This window comes from Tachypleus tridentatus, chromosome 11, assembly GCF_004210375.1.
Source record: "Tachypleus tridentatus isolate NWPU-2018 chromosome 11, ASM421037v1, whole genome shotgun sequence".
In the NCBI taxonomy this organism is placed as follows: domain Eukaryota; kingdom Metazoa; phylum Arthropoda; class Merostomata; order Xiphosura; family Limulidae; genus Tachypleus; species Tachypleus tridentatus.
The window spans coordinates 96,084,652-96,094,229 of NC_134835.1; positions in this window are offsets into that span (position 1 = coordinate 96,084,652).

The window sequence follows — 9,578 nt, forward strand, 5'->3', positions numbered from 1 at the left end:
ATTTTAAACCTATTGGCTTCACTTTAAAATAGAAAAGAAAGAAATAGTTATTTCGATGAAGAATAATTATCGTAAAATGTGCTATAGCTTTTTGCTTAGACCTTTGCAGTAAGATAGTTCGCAAATAGTATCACATTTTGTTGAGCTTTTCCTGTAAGAACAAAATTAATACACTGTATCAACTTCGAATGTTAATTATTAATCTTGAAAACGTTATACAATGCATCAGTTGTTGCTAGAAGATGGCCAGTGTATTTCCACCGAGACACTTCAAAAGTCCAGCTTTGATGAATGTAGACTGTTATTTAATACGACTGCTCACATTTTAAATTGTTTTGTGTGAATGTTAAAGTAAGTTATTTTTAGAAAAGATAATTACGGCTAGTTTGTTTACGAATAATATTTGCGTTTAGGAACTGACGTCTTGTTACTCGAACCTGAATTTTTCTCGTTGATTTAAGCGAACTTTGTTACGTCATAACGTCTCGTAGTTTGTAGAAAGTTATAAGCTTCAGTCAGACAATATATATGTATATGTATGCCCCTAGTCCACAGGCTTATCATTGAACTACTTGTGGCAAATTGAAGTTAGGCTGCGTCTGAGTTTAGCCATAGGGTGAGAGTAAAGTAAAAGACAGACGAGTTACTTATAGGTTCTTAAAGATACAGGAAATTTTTATACAAGGTTCTCCTGACTTCAACTTAAACTGAGATATCTTGGATTACCTGGGCGATGCAACACAAACTAATCTTCAACAAAAAAGGAACAACAGCTATAGCACAAAAGACTAACTCAGACTTCACCTTATTGGTGAAGGTGCGGATCGCTATACCTAACGCGACGCCGTCTACTACAAAAGATAGCAGCGACATGACATCTAAGAAACAAGACTCAAGCTCAACCGATGCCCCAAAAACTAAATCAAGTAGGTCTAGTTCTGTAGGTGACCCAAAAATAGATTTAGGTTCAAATGACTCAAATTCTTCTCCACTAATGGCCTAATGTAATGAGGCAAAAAAACTAACAACAATAGATAAAGATAAGGACAACAATATAAGAAAAAAACGTAAAGCGAAAAGAAAAATAATAAAACTGTCAAACTCCAGTGAAAGCTTGGAAAATGAAGAAGGTGGGAGATAATTCTCATACTGTGGTAGAGCAAGTTTCCTCCTCTGCTTTAAATCATAATCGTGAACCTACTAATGAAGAAAAAACCCTGGATGTTGAATATAATAACAAATAATGAGGTAATCACTAACCACACACGAGATAAAGAACAAAACACCGAAAATCAAGAAAAATTCACATTGGTCGTTTCGAAAAGAAAAAGACAGAATTCAACACAAAACGATAAATTACAAAATACCAACATAGCCAAAAAAAACAAAAAACAAGCAACCACAATATTTTATAATAATTAAAGGCATATCAGGCACATATGACCAACTACAACTTGCAGCAGAAATTAAACGCTGTAAACCGAGCGTCACAATAGCCAGTATCAAGCGTCTGCCCAGGGTCGGTATCACTGTTCAAGGACAAGAGGCCGTTGACCTCAACAGACGTCTCAAAGAATGGCCTGAAGGCGCGTTCACATTTGTTTATATCACGATACACCTACCAGTCGGTCGTTATACGCGGGGTTCACCATTCAATAACCACTAAAGATATACAACATACACTTGATAAACAATAATTTCTAAAATTACACAAAAACCAACAAATTTAATAAGAGTAGACACGGACTATTATTACAATGTACTACATCTGATAAATAACGATTTCATGCTCTGGTATCAGAGATACCAAGCAGAACAACTAAAAACACCAGCAATTGTAGTTACGTAATGCTACAACTACCAAAGACAGATGTGGCGGTGGACATAACATATGAATGTGTGAAAAAAAAACCTAAATGCTGCAACTGTAGAGAAACACACACAGCAAACTACAAAGGTTGTGAGAAATACAAAACAATAAAACACATTTATGAAATAAAATAAAAACAGCAAAAACAACTGAAAACGAATCAATAAATACAAATACAAAACAGCTCCTACATCAGATAAAACATATGCAAAAAAGCTCAAGCAAACAAACACACAACAACAATCACAAACAAATGAGCGGCAAAAACACACACACCAAAGCTCCAAGAAAACATTTCTACTATCGAAGAAAGCACAAAAGACGAAAGAAGCTTAATAGTAAACACAATAAAAAATATTCTCACAGACTTTATTGCAGAATACTCAAAGCCAACCTAAACCAAAATCTGCATTAATCTACTTATAAGTACTGCAAAAAAAACACATAATATCATACATACCACAATTAATAACAACAATCATTGGATAGCTGCTGAAAACATAAATTCACAGATATAAGTATCAACATCCAAGGTGCACTAGCTTCCAAGGAACACGAGATCGAAGACATAATTATGTGAAACCCTGTTATACACAAACAAGAGGTTTAAGATACATAACTACACAACAATCAGGAATGATTGATTAAACAAGCAGGACATAAACAGAAGAATTGTGTTGTTATACAAAACCTATCAGTTAGTTACAGATAAAAATGAGCATCAATAACGAAAATATAATAGCTGATATCCTGCAAAATAATCGCTCAAATGTTACAGTAGCAATAATATATTGCTCACCGACTAAACATATAAACCCATTTCACAGCATCTTTTTCCACAACGAAAATACAATTGTAATAGGTAACGGCAAACATACGAACTTTGGATGTAAATCCATAAATGCAACGGAAGACATCTATTACAATTCATACATGAAAATAACATAGCTCTATTAAATGACGGTACGCCAACGCATACTACGTATCCCATAAATCAAGTGATTACTTATACTGATGATGATGATTATACTTATACTGATGATGATGATGATGCTAATGATGATACTAATGATGATGGCACTGATACTAATGATGATGATAATGATAATAGTAATGATGATATTAATGATGATGATGATATTGATGCTAATGATGATGATACTGATTCTAATGATGGTCATGATGATGAGCATAGTGATGATACTGATACTAATGATGATCATGATACTAATGATGATGATGATGATGATGATTATGATAGTAAAGATGATACATATGATGATTATGATGATGATACTAATGATGATGATGATGATTATGATAGTAAGGATGATACATATGATGATTATGATGATGATACTAATGATGATGATGATGATTATGATAGTAAGGATGATACATATGATGATTATGATGATGATACTAATGATGATGATGATGATTATGATAGTAAGGATGATACATATGATGATTATGATGATGATACTAATGATGATGATGATAATGATACTTATGATTATGATGATAATGATTCTAATGATGATGATGATGATAATGATGATGCTACTAATGATGATGATGATACTAAGTATGATACTAATGATGATGATGATGATGATGATACTAATGATGATATTAATGATGATACTAATGATGATGATGATGATACCAATGATGATACTTATGATGATGATGATGATTATACTAATGATGATATTAATGATGATACTAATGATGATGATGATGATACCAATGATGATACTTATGATGATGATGATGATTATACTAATGATGATGATGATGATAGTGTAAATATTTTTTATATACGTTAGATTTGTTTTCTATATATTTTTGTAAAACCGGTTGATTTTGTGCTGTCCAGTTATCGCTTTTACTGTAAATAATCCGGTTCTATAAAAATTGACATACACGGATCTTTGAGCTTGAGATGGTTTATAATGGTTCTTGCAGATATACTTCTAGCATTTAGCACATACATAAATATAACTTTGCTACAGTTATGACAGAAAGTGTTCGTACCCCTTCGTCTCGAGTTGTTTTTTCCTCATAACTTAAAAAGTATCATAATTAGTTTAATAGACGTATAATATACTATAAATATTATGTTAACACATCTACATACCTTTTTATGTAAATTAAACGACTAATAAACTGTTTATGAACAAATAACCAAAAATAGGTATCGCCATATAGAATGATGTGAAAACACTGAAGTATGAAAAACTGTGTTCTCAAGGAAAATAAAATATTACAAGTAGAGAAATAAGATGTAACACTTGTTCATATTTTTCGAATTTTACAATCAGATCTTCATTTCTGAAATTCTTGATTAGGGAAAAAATGAGTGCATCAAAAAAATCAGTGTACCTTTTGTAGTATAGCTGTTGTTTTGAATGAAGCACAAAGCTATGCAATGGGCTATGTGTACTCTGCTTACCACGAGTATCGAAACTGGGTTTTTTAGCATTGTAAGTTTGCAGACATACCTCTGAGCCACTGGAGGGCTAGCAGTATAGCAATTTGTCAAATACTTGATTATTTTGAGCAATATCACTTATCATTCCCTTAAACCACTCCACCTGACTGATCTCGGAATCGCGACATTGATGTTCCACTGTTTTTCCGACCAACAAGGTATGATTATTTAAAATCTTTTCTAATAAGTATTTTTGTTGTTGGATGATAACTTGTTTCTTTTTCTTATTCCAAAACATAAATATTTTTGTATGGCCTCATCCATTTTTTTCAAATACCTTTGTGACAGGTTTATAGTGCAGCTTACCTACACATCTGGATGCTGTTTGTGATTCTTCTTCATTCAAGTAAGAATAATTTTTAAATTTCTAATTAATATATCATTTTTGAATACTTTAGCTTTCATGGTCTTCTGAAACAGATAATTTTCCCGTTTTGAATGGATAACCAACTTGTGACATTTTACTTGAACATACAATGCTTCAGACAGTGCAATAGGAGAATTATATTTGTCTACTTGAGACTGAAGATTGCCTAAAGTCTACACGCCACTGAGTCCAATTTTGGTCACGTTCTTGCATCTGTTAGCCATTAGCGTAATTTGTTTTCTTTATTATGCGTTTTTGTTTTGAATAAATTTAGACGTTTTACATATTTCACCATTATTTTTTTTCCGACTAATATACTTTATGTAGCCCAGCTGACATTTCAGCCTGCATTTCCAAGAACGTTATTATACTGACTCTTAAAAAGGGAGTTGAATCATGTGGATAGCATGTTATGGAACCACATGATTTATTCTTCCAAAACTATCATGAAGACATTTGATTTTTGTTTCAATAGGAAATCCAAAATATCCAAATATTTTTCTGATATTTTATTAAGTTTTGGTATGTTAGAAAATTGAGGGAGAGAGCTATTGAAGTACTTTTCTAGGGAAGTTGGTTTTTAACTCGTCATTTCAACAGCAACAAGAAAAACAAAAACATACAATTACGACAGAAAGTGTTCGTACCCCTGCGTCGTAAGTAGTTTTATCCTCATAACGTAAAAAGTATTAATAATAGGATAATGAAAGTATAGTGTATTATCAATATCATATTAACACACATCTACATATTTTTTATGTAAATTGAACGACAAATAAACTGTTTATAAACAAATAACTAAACATAGGAGAGGCAAAAAGTGTTCATGGGTCTACTTTAATATCAGTTGTATAGCCTTTGAGGTGAATTACTTTGCGCAATCTCTCCTCATAGCTCTCCATGATCGTTTGACAGTACTCGATTGGTATATTTTTTCCATTATTCTTCACAGATGGCCTCCAACTCTTGCAAGTTTTTCGGATGACGATGATGAACCCTGGTCTTCGACTCATGCCAAACGTTTTCAATTGGGTTGAGATCGGGTGACTGCGATGGCCACTCCAGAACGCTTATATGGTTCCTCTGCAACAAGAATTGCACATTTTTATATGTGTGCTTAAGGTCATTATCGTGCTGGAAGATCTAACGACGCCCAAGTCGCAAGTTCCGAGCATCATTCTTGATATAAGTGCCTAATATATCAACGTACTCTTCTTTTTTCATGATTCCGTTGACGAGATGAAGGCTTCCTACATCAGAAGAGCTGAAGAAACCCCATAGCATGATCGAGCCACCTCCGTGTTTAACTGTAGGGACGGTGTTCTTTAGAAGATTTCGTTCCCCCTTCTTACAGAAAATAATGCGAACATCATTGTGGCCGAAAAGCTCGATTTTAGTCTCGTCTGACATGCTTTCTTGCATACCTCAATCGTGCTACTAAATGAAGAGGCTTTAAATATGGAGTTCTACGAGGACGGTATGTTTTGAACTCAGAATAGCGTAACTGTAGAGGTGCTTAACTCTACCCCAGTTTCCGTTACCAATTTCTCTATATCATTACGTGTTAAACGAGGGTTCCTACTAACGTCTCTAAGATCCTTTCTCTTGATTCTCTCTGGAATTTTGGTGGGGCGTCCAGAACGAGAGAGGTTAGCAGTTGACCCTGTAAGCTTAAACATGGAATTATGCTTTGAACAGTAGATTTCGGCACATTAAGTTGTGTAGCAATACCGGAAAGAGACACACGAGACTTGTATTTTACAATAATTCGGTTTTTTAAATCACTGGACAGTTGTTTCCTGTTCGTCATGATGACCAACCAGATAATGACAGAGACGGCGCTAAATTGCCGGAAGTATACTTTTTGCTGGCTAAATTCCAATAATTACGAAACCAGTGTCTAGTTCTGAGTTCTAGAATAGTATAATTAGTTTATTCGCCAAACTAAACACAATTTTTTCGGGAATATCAGTTCTTTCACACGTTCTGAACTGTACGAGCACTTTCTGCTCCTCTTATTTTTGGTTATTTGTTTATAAACAGTTTATTTGTCGTTTAATTTACATAAAAAATTTATGTAGATGTGTGTTAGTATAATATTTATAATATATTATGCGTCTATTAGCCTAATCATGATACTTTTTTTAAGTTATGAGCAAAAACTACTCGGGACGCAGGGGTACGAACACTTTCTGCCGTAACTGTTTACATTCTCATGTTTATCCTGATCATAAATACAACAAAAAACATGATCATTCTGTTAAAGAGTTGGTGCTTGTACCAACAGGACTTTCTTAACATGCATCACCCAAAAGCGTATATTTTTACGATGTGAAGATAGTTTAGAAAGATAACGACAGGTACAACAGTCCTTTAGAGTACAGATTCTTTATAACTAATGACGTCATTGTCTATATGCAATGTTTGTGGGTTAAAAACATAAAGAGGCGGAGTTAAAACGTCAGTTTTTCCATGAGTCGGACGTGAGGGATGCGAAGGTTTTATACCAAGGTGAATAGATTAGGTTACATCTGTAACACAAAATTAGTGTAGAAATATTAAGGTACAAGTAAAAAGATATGCTATTGGTATTTGTGATATTTAATCCTATTATTATATTTCTTTTGTTATTAGGTGAAGAGTGAGCCGGAGTTTTTGTAGACAATTTACTAAGTTGTAGTTTGGTATTTTTTGCAGAACATTATGACACATTGTGATACTTATGCAGAACTCTCAGATAGTGTTGTAGATCAACATGGTTCTGCAAAGTAGCAGAAAACTTGTGATTGGAGAACTGATTCTTCAACTACAAGACACGATCCAACAAAGAATTACCTGAACCATTTATTACAGCTATTTCAATTGATCCATATAGTGTGAGAGGTTATTGGTGTGAAAAAGCTGTAATCATTTGCAATAAAGGAGCTACTGACATACGCAGCTACATTAAAACACAATTGCATACCAAGCTGGCAAAGGCTGTTGAGACACAATCAAAACTGACAAAATTACAAGGATAGAGGTGAAAATTACTACAGTACTGCTCCAAATCAATGCTCCATTTGGCATATCTGATCAACTTAGCCCCTTCTTTAAGAAGAAATTTCCAGAATCTCAGATATCTTCAGGATACGCATTAAAAAAAAATTACATGAATTGTCAACGGGGCAATGCATGTAGCATTTCAAGTCAAAATTAGTTAAAGATATGAAAGTAAAGCCTCATTCTTCAACAATTAATGGATTCAATGTGATACACGGCTGCTGAAGATGAACCCAATAACCATACACATTTTTTTTATCGGAGTATCAACTCAGCTGCTTGACATGTGCGCGATCAGGGGATCGACAAGTTACAAATATTTAAGAAAATGGATGAGATCTTGGAACATCATAATATTTCATGAGACAAATTGTGTCAGTGTTGATGTGGCAAATGCTTCTGTAAATCTCGGTCGTGACAAAGAAAAGTGAAAAACTCAACTGTTTTATTCAATGGCTATCCTTGTGATATTGTGCATAACACTGGTTGCAAAGCTTTGATGTTGGAGATTTCTGTGTAGACATCTACTAGTCGTTTGATAAATCAAGAAGAGAAAACTTTCGCTATAAAAATTATGTACGTTCTGTGATACAACATTTGCAGGCATGATGAAACTCATATCTAACTACTGGTTGAAACTAGAAAATGCCATTTCCAGAGCATTGCAGACGTTTGTGATCTGTATCTGCAGCAACAGTTTGAGAATTCCTTGATAAAAGTGCTTCTCTTTTTCTATAAATCTATACAACAGCAGTTTATCCATGTAAACAAGGTAATGAAATTGGAGAACCCACTGATCTCAGTTTTGCATAACTTGCCTTCCGGTTCCTAGATGTCATTATGGTGAAAAAAAGCAGTAGAGCTAAGAGACTCTTATGATGACAGAGCCCAAAAAACTCATGAACGGCTAGACATTGGCTTCACAACAACAAAAAATTCACTCCAGAAATTAAAAGCGATGAATATAAAACAAATAGGATCAAGCAGTTCTACCATGGTGTAAGATTCTTCTTTGTGGTAGTGCTTAATTTGGCAAGAAACCAAACTACAGTAGATGATTCCATGCTCAATAATGCAAGATTTCTCAACTTTGCAAAAAGAAAGTCAGCTGAACTGTCTCAACTTGAATACTTCATTGATAAGCATCCATTTCTTCTTCCTTTTAACAATTATTCAGCAAAAATGGAATTACTGACGGATGAGTTCATTTCATACCAGCTTCTAGACAAAAGCGATGTATCAGCAAAAGTGAGGTAAAAGGCTGCAATATACATTAAGAACACTGCAAAATTAAGTAAACCTAGCATGCACTCTATGGATGTTGTTTGGGGACACATTTTCACCATGATTAATGAAGATAGCAGCCTTCCATTCTTTATTCTCAGTCAGTTGTCACAGCTGATTCTTACAAAACCATACTCAAATGCTGTTGAAGAGCATATTTTTCATTAATAAGGAAAACAAGGCACCTTTCAGGCCTAATATTCAAAACACCTACTGCATTTTACACTGGCACTGGTGTTTGAGTTGTCGCAAAATACAATTGTTCATGATTTCAGGTTCAATATTCTGTTTTATAACTAAATAACTTAAAAAAATTATTTCACTTTCAAAAATGCAGAAAAATTGTTTTTTAGGACGTTAAAATTTTAAAAAGTCAGAAGTAACTCCGAGCGTACACCGGACCTCCATAGGTAGAATATGTTTACACTGAACAGGAAAAAGGTACTTTTTTTTTTAGAAACCTCACGGATTTTCATACTTAAACTTAAAGGTTGATGTCTCTAATAATGATTAACTTT